The sequence below is a fragment of the Pinus tabuliformis genome, chromosome 3_2, assembly GCF_031772625.1.
Source record: "Pinus tabuliformis cultivar Carrire ecotype Pingquan chromosome 3_2, CPIR1, whole genome shotgun sequence".
NCBI classification, from domain to species: Eukaryota; Viridiplantae; Streptophyta; class Pinopsida; order Pinales; family Pinaceae; genus Pinus; species Pinus tabuliformis.
The window spans coordinates 395,628,048-395,636,194 of NC_142302.1; the positions used below are offsets into that span (position 1 = coordinate 395,628,048).

Sequence of the window (8,147 nt, forward strand, 5' to 3'; positions counted from 1 at the left end):
AGAGTTACTATGTTAACTCTTTGAAATGATACTCATGGCAGGTTGGGAAAAAAAATCATTTATAATTAAAATATAATAAAATTACTACAACTGTTCAATTGCACCAAAATCTCCCTTCAAACTCTGCCCACCCCATGCCATCCTGGGCCAAATGAAGGGTATCGGAATCGAATTAGGGCAAGAGAAAATAAAGAAGTACATCGAGGGAAGACAAAAATTGAGACCTTTATTATCCATTGAGCAAACCCGAAGCAATACGTAGCGTGAAATCGACATCACTTTCATGCATAGATTTACGAGAGTTTGACATTCAAGGACGTGTAATTAGGCGGCGAATTAGGGACGCAAAAAACACATTATGGTGCAATTAAACGTCGCGTATAACTCCATGGAGTTCACAGTCGAAATATACACAGGATACGCCGACTAGAGCCATGAAGGATCCCACAGCTCCGGTAGGGATTGATCATCTTTATCACGAGCATCTGAAAGTTGGTACCCAATGGGAAGTTCATCGAATGAAGATACGGCTCTTTCATGGAAAGTGCTCAGAGTGTGAGAAAATGGCTCCGATATGGATTGATCCCCGCCCTCAACACTATGCAGGTTTTCTCTTATGTTGATATTCGCCTGATGCAAATTCATGTGAAGAAGCTCCCCCTGCAAGATCGCCTTCTCTAACTGCAGCTTAGAGACATGTTCCTGCAGCTGCCAGATTGTTCCCGCGCACCCATACACAGGGTCTCTCAGCCTTGCGCTCGCTTCATATACCATACTGCTAACTGCATCAGTGCGCATTTCCAGTGGCAGATCCTGAATCGAAATCGTCATGTCAGCACCAGCATTGAAACATGATTGCGGCAAACCAGAATAAATTGCAGCAAACCTGAGTGAAAGAGAATATTTCTATTTACTAGAGGCTTTCTAGAATCTATCGAAAAGCTCCGGAATAAAATAGAATAGTGTTAATTACCAGAGGCTTTGTAGACTCTATGGAGAAGAGGTAAAGTATTATTTCTTCTATGCAAGAGACGAAGTTGGTTATCAGAGGCTCTGAAGGATTGAAAAGAGTAACAAAGTTATTTAGTCTATGAGCATGAGCAAGAGGAAGATAGAAGAGTAAAAAAATCAATAGAGAGAGAAGAGTAAAAAACTTATATTCTTTATTAGCTGGAGAAAGAGAAACTATTTTGTAGTGGAGGAAGACAGTAATTTCTTCTCAACTGCATAAGAAGGTTATTAGAGCGGGGTTATTAGAGGTTTCACAGAATTTATGGACGAGAGCACAATTTTTTTTTTCTTTTCGAAAGATCAACTTACTTTTATTGTCAAAAAGTAATTACATATCTTTATATTTTTGTTTTTAATGTTCTCTATACAATTTAGTCAAAAATCAATTTAAAAATTAGACTATGGGTCTTTGTCTAACTTCATAAAAACAACCTAACCTTGACAGATCCTACTGCAACTATCAGTAATATCCTCACAGGAAAGCACGCAGTAGCTTTAAAAAAAAAATCAGCTATATACAACTAAAGACCGATAAAAACTACCTACATCAAGCCACTAGAAAATGATAAAAACTACCTATATCTAGAAAATGATAAAAACTACCAATGTCAGGGCACTAAAAAAATATACTTCCGAAGCTTTGTAAGTTACCAATGTCAAAAGCAAAAAAAACTAATCAAACACTACTTACCACCACAACCTTGCTTTGACAAGAGATCTCTTACTTGGTTCTACTCCTTTAAAATGTGTGAGAAAAATGTTTTCTGAAAAGCCTTTGCAGGAAAGAGAGGAAAAGATAGTTATTAGAGGCAAAGAGAGGAAAAGATAGTTATTAGAGGCTTTCCAGAGTTTATAGAAAAGAGTAAAAATGTTCTCGAGAAACATAGAAGATTTTATAATGGACAAAGATAGTTATTTTTTCTACGCTAGGGTAGAAGATGGTTATTAAAAACTTTGTAGTATTAATAGAGAAGAGTAGAAAACTTATTTCCTTTGAGTCATAAGTAAGAGCTAGAGAAGATTTTATAATTGAGAAAATGGTTATTTCTTTATCCTAGGGAGGAAGATGGTTATTAAAAGATTTGTAAGATTGGTGGAAAAATGTAAAATAGTTATTGCTCTATGAGTATCAGGAAGAAAATGAAAAAAGATTTTATAATAGAGGAAGATGGTTATTTCTTCTCTTCTAAGGAGGATGATGGTTATTGGAGACTTTCCAAGACTTATGGAAAAAAGTGAAAAAATTATTTCATTTATCATCATGCTCAAGAGAAGAAGAAGATTTTATAGTGGAGGAAGATTGTTATTATAAAATTTATAGGATTCTTGGAGAAAAAGAAAAAATAGGATGATTTTATTTTAGGATTATGTTAGTGGGTGGGAAAAAAAAATTGTCATCTCCACTTAATTCAATTCTCCCAAACATATAATATGATGAAATTTAATATAATAACTTTTAACTGTATTGCTAACTTTAAATATTTTTTCTGCATCATCTTTCTCCAACCAAACATATATATTGTATATATATAATTAAGTATAAACACTTTAAAAATTATATGATATTATTATACACTCAACTCATTAAAAAATGAAATATAACTATAATTATGATTTTATTATTGGAACCTCCCATTATAACTTGAATTTACCATCTAAATTAAATGATACAATAAGCTATATTACTATATTTATTTATATAATATATATAATGATAATAATTTTGTGAAGTTACAGTGCAGTCTGAGACTCAATATTCATCCCAAACACAAAGTTATGGTTATTAACACACAAATCAATCCCAAACACAAAGTTAGGGTCATTAACACACAAATCAAATATATGATGACTTATACATAATCTTGTATAGCATTACCTCTAGCATTTTTATGATATTGCTTGCTCCAAATACTGTATGTGCATCTGCAAATTTCTGAACATCATTTTGTGGGAAGTAAGGGGCCAGCACACAGCTCTCTGTACATCGTCTTCTCAACAGCCGGCAAGCTGCGCATGGTGATGTTCCCTGTCGTCCTCCTCTTAATGTGCTCATCTGCAATATGAAGTTACCACACAGTAGCCCATTATGAACATGACTGCAACAATTAGAATGCAAAAAAAAGAGAGACTGCAACAGCGAGACACCAAGTACTGAAAAAAAATAGAAAAAAAAGACGGTGATGGGAAAGAAAATGAGAGAAATCTGCAGATCTTACGCTTTTTGAAGTAATGACAAATGCTCAGATTCACAATTCCAGCACTGGCGAGGGACCTCAAAATCCTGAGGAGCAAGACGGTGATGTATGCGCTATCTGATGACATGGTGGAGGTGAGAGCTGAATTTATAAGAATTGAGGGGAGAGTTAGGGGACTCTCATTACATTGCAGGCAGATTCAACAAGTGAAGTCACATAAAACGACGCAACGCATTGTCTGGTTCTTTCCAGTGAGGGAAGCAGCTGAAGCAGTTGACTATAAAACCATGTCCTCTGTCTGAACTACCTTTGACTTCTTCATCTCTGTTTTGTCTCTTGCGACTTACCGATCCATCAGGAATAGGTTAAAATTCCCCCGCGTTTTTAGGGGCATCAGTATTCAGTGCCAGATGGTTTAAATGAGAATTACAAATTTGAGTTCTCAAATCTGACTTACGGATCCATCAGAGGAATAGGATAAAATCTTGCGTCTTTTTAGGGGAATCAGTATTCAGAGTTAAATGGTTTAAATAAGACTCACAAATTTGATTTCTGAAATTTGTAAAATCTGAAATATGTAAAATCAAGTGCTTCACACAGTGACAAAAATTTAAGATTTCATCAGAAGATTTGGTCAAAACTTTGCTGCACAAAACAACAAAAAGTTAGATTGGATGAAAAGATTTGGTGAAAAATTGTATCATATAATTTTGGAAAAAAAAAATTGAAAATGTATAATAGTGAAATTAATTATATTTTCATCTAAAAAAATAACCATATTTTAATGGATTTTAAATAACCAGAAATTAAAATTTAGTTAAAAATTGTATGATTAGGTTTTAGAAAAAAGAAAACTTCAAAATATATAATAGTTAGATTGAACCATATCTTAATTATCAAGACAATAAATGATTAGTATTCAAAAATATTTCTTTTAACTATTTTGTAACTATTTTTATAATTGAAATTTTCAATTATTAAAATTTTTAATTTCAAAGTAAGTAAGGTATTTGGATTTCAAAGAGTGGTTTGGAGTAACCATATAATGATGTTAATATGGGTAACGTCAACTACGTACTTTTTAAAATGAACTTTCAAAGAGTTATTCTTTTAACCCATGTAAGATTTTATTATAATAATTTTTTTTATTGCAACTAATTAATTTATTATGATATGTATTATTACTAATGTGTAATTTTATAATAGTCTATTTTTGTGCCAAATGACTCTCTTGGGACGTTTATGTTATAAAAATTTTCATTGAAACTTATTTCCTATATTTTAACAATAGTTAATACAATTTTTTTTCTCTAAATGTGTTAGAGGTTTCTTGGAATCAAAGTTTTACTTGTGAAATTTGCTCAATCCAAATGCCTCATAGGTTTTAAAGAATAAAAAAGCAAGATTTGGTCAAGAATTGTATGACCAATTTATTGAAAAAGAAATGCTAAAAATGTATAATAGTTAGATTGAGTCATATTCTAGGATGAGAATTGAATCATGATGTGGGGTTCGTTCGGACAAATAATATTTTTGGAGAAACCATAGGCTTCATGGCCTTGTGACGTGTGACACCCTCCAATTCTAAGCAGAAGTTCAGATTGGCCCAGATCCTCTAATGAAGCAGGTCACAAATCTTCGCGTCATCAGCTTTTTATAATTTCAATCCTCCTTACCTCTCATCAATGGTCTCTCTCTTTGGAAAAGGTAAGTGTTCTCAGATTTTGAGTTTGTTGATTTTTTTCTTGTGGCGGTGCAGCCGATCATGGCCAGTTTAGCCCGAGATTCTGAGATAACCCTGAATGTTTTAACCTTCAATAGCCTAGTAGCTAACGCACCCAAATTCCAAAATCCTCTTCCTCCAAATTTGTTAAGAAGCTTGATGATATCCCTAAAGTTGATTCCAGCCCCTCAAGCCTAATCAAAGGCCCTTCAACTTACTAATTGAGGCTTGATTGGCCAATTTACTCGCTTCTCGCCTTCACTTAGATGAGTTAGATCATGTATCGAGACTAACTGGAAAGCAAAACTTAAAGGGGAAGTGGTTTCCTCCTTTGTGGGAAAGGGTTTCTTCACCTTTCATTTTGAGCTCAAGGAAGAGAGGGACCTTATTTTCATAATCAACCCATACATTATGGGACCTCAAGGTATGTAGTTGGACATATAGAACCCTAACTTCAACCTAGACTGTGATATCCCTATGACAGTCCCAGTTTGGGTTAAACTACCATATCTACCTTTTCATTGCTGAAATGATGCCACCCCAAGATCATTAGCAACTCTCATGGATAATATATTGACTTTGTTGAACCTAGGGAAGGACTATTTTCTCGTGCTCGAATCTATGTAGAAGTGGATGTAAAAAAGTCTTCTAGTAGTAGTAAATTTATGCATGCATGACTGGACGCACATTTAGGAAGTGGACGATGACCAATTGGCATTCAAGTGCCAGATTCTCAACAAATATGATCACTTTTCTAGGAACTACACCAAAGCCCTGGTTATCTAAGAAAATAAGGAAGAACACAAGGATGAATGGAAACAATTCGAAAGGAGAAGAGATCTTAATACACAGCAGGGTCCTCAACACGAGAAGAATGTCGAGTAGCCTAAGGACGTGGAAGGCCCTAATAAAACAAATAAAAAACAGTAAGGAACTAGCCTATCTGGTATCCATTCAAGAGACAAGAATAAATGTGAAGCTTTAGTAGATCTAAATGATGAAGAAGGATTGTCCCAAAAATCTTCAGAGTCAAATCCTCAAAAAATCCCACCTCACAGTCTAGAGAAAGCTCGAGAAGAGGAGAATCGAGCTCCTGAAACCTCTGAAAATGATTCGTCATACCTGTATGGGGAAGAAGAGGATATATGCCTCTGATCAAAGGAAGCCCCCCAATCATCTAGAATATCCACTCCAATAGATAAAAAAATAGAAGTTGAAAAATCCAAACACATGGAAAGGAAAACCCAACATACAAGAAGGAAAACCAACGGGGAGATCTGTGTAGCCCAAACTGAGAAAGATAAGGAACTGGGATATCAAAGCATCATACCTCACCAGTTGGTTGATCATGGTAACAAAGAAGGGAAAAAAGGTGTGATGATAGGCCCATTGAAGGGGGAATCTCAACCAAAAAGTAAGTAATGAATATAATCACCTAGAATTGCAGGGGCTTGGGTTGCAATAAAAGAATCACAAAAGAAAAATATTTTTTATTTTAAGAGAAGCCAACAATAGCCCTTTTCAGAAGACCAGGCGAGATGAGAAGGACTTCTCATCCAAGTGAAACAAGATATGGAACAAGAGTTTCCATCTTGAGGTAAGTTCTCAGGGTGTATCAGGGGGTATATGTACACTATGGGATCTAGATCAATTAAAACTAATAGACAGTAAAAAAAACCAATATTGGATCACTGCTTCTTTCTAAATTTTGACTCTTAAAATGGTACGCATGATTGTAAATCTTTATATGCCTTTCCTCTTTAGGGAAAAGCAAGATTGTTGTAAATCCTTAATGGATATTAAAGATATTTCTTTTGGTACAAATTGCATCATCAACAAAGACTTTAATACCATATTTCATCAAAAATAAAATAGAGGAGGTTCATTGGTGAGGGATGCGCACAAAGAAACTATGGAGGACCCAATTAGTTCACTCAACTTGATTGATATAAAGCCCTCTAAAGTGAGATACACTTGGAACAATAAAAGATAGTTGGAATATTTGCGTAGTAGATGGACTAGATTGTCAATACTATTTGTAATAAATATATTAACAAAATTTTATAAGTATTAAGTAGTGTAAGCCTAGGTGTTGGTAAATAATTTTCTAAAGTAAATTCTTACTTTAGTCAAAATGATTATATTGCTAAGATTTATCACAATCCATTCTACTCAATTTACTTGATGAAAGTACATACAAAACTATGGAGCAACATATTATTATTTATAATACATATTTTCCAAATAAGGAAGAGGCCAATGCGTGATAAGATTCATACACTTACCTCAAATTAAGGATTGAACAACTGAATCTATTTATGATGCAGTAACAACTCTTTTAGCATATACAAATATGTCCTTGATGAAATTACTTGGATTTGGATTTGATGTGGCTTATGCATGAGGGGTATATGCGAAGGTTTATCAACTAAATTGTGTCAACATGCTCTTCATTTATTATATATTCATTGCATATCTCATTGAGAAGTGTTAACAACAAATGATGCATCATCTCATTTTCCAGAGTCGTAATTCAATTATAAATTCACAAATAAATTTATTCTTCGCTTGCACAATCTACTAAAAGACATGGAGAACTAAAAGAACTAATTCAAATCACCAAGTCAGAGGTGTTACAAATTCACCATATTAGGTGGTCATCTAGAGGAATGGCAATGGGAAGACTTCATAAGCTCATGTATGCTTTGTTAGGAGAGAAGAAAATGTATGACTTTGTAACAATATTTCAAGTACAATTTTTCATCCATTTACTTGCAAATGTTCTTATTGAATTAAATAGGTTGAATCACAAGTTCCAAGAGGATTAAGTGGATATTACTTCTATAAGAAATACTTTAGATATTACAATTAGCATGCTTTGTAAGTGGTTTTTAGGAGGCATATTTAAAGTCGATACAATGCACATATCATGTTTTTTGAAGAAAGCACAGAAAGGAACTCTTGAGTTTGCAAATAGCGCATGTATGCAACATGTACATCCATTGAAGTTCATGATTTGTCCAAATACATATACATAAGGGACACTAGATGATTACATTCTTTTGGGAAAGAGCTTTGTAATGAAGGTGATTGATTCTCTAAATATCAGGCTAACATATTTGCCAATATTTAATGCTGCTAAGCTTTTTAGTCTTCACTATTATTATGAGGAGATAGATGATAGAGATGCTCTTAAATATTTGGTGAGATGGATAAGT

General features: G+C 33.9%; 1 pseudogene; it reads right to left on the reverse strand.

Annotated features, from left to right (window-relative positions):
• Positions 1-426: 426 nt before the first annotated feature.
• LOC149181064 (LOB domain-containing protein 23 pseudogene) lies at positions 427-3,064 on the reverse strand (annotated as a pseudogene).
• Between the last annotated feature and the right edge of the window lie 5,083 nt (positions 3,065-8,147).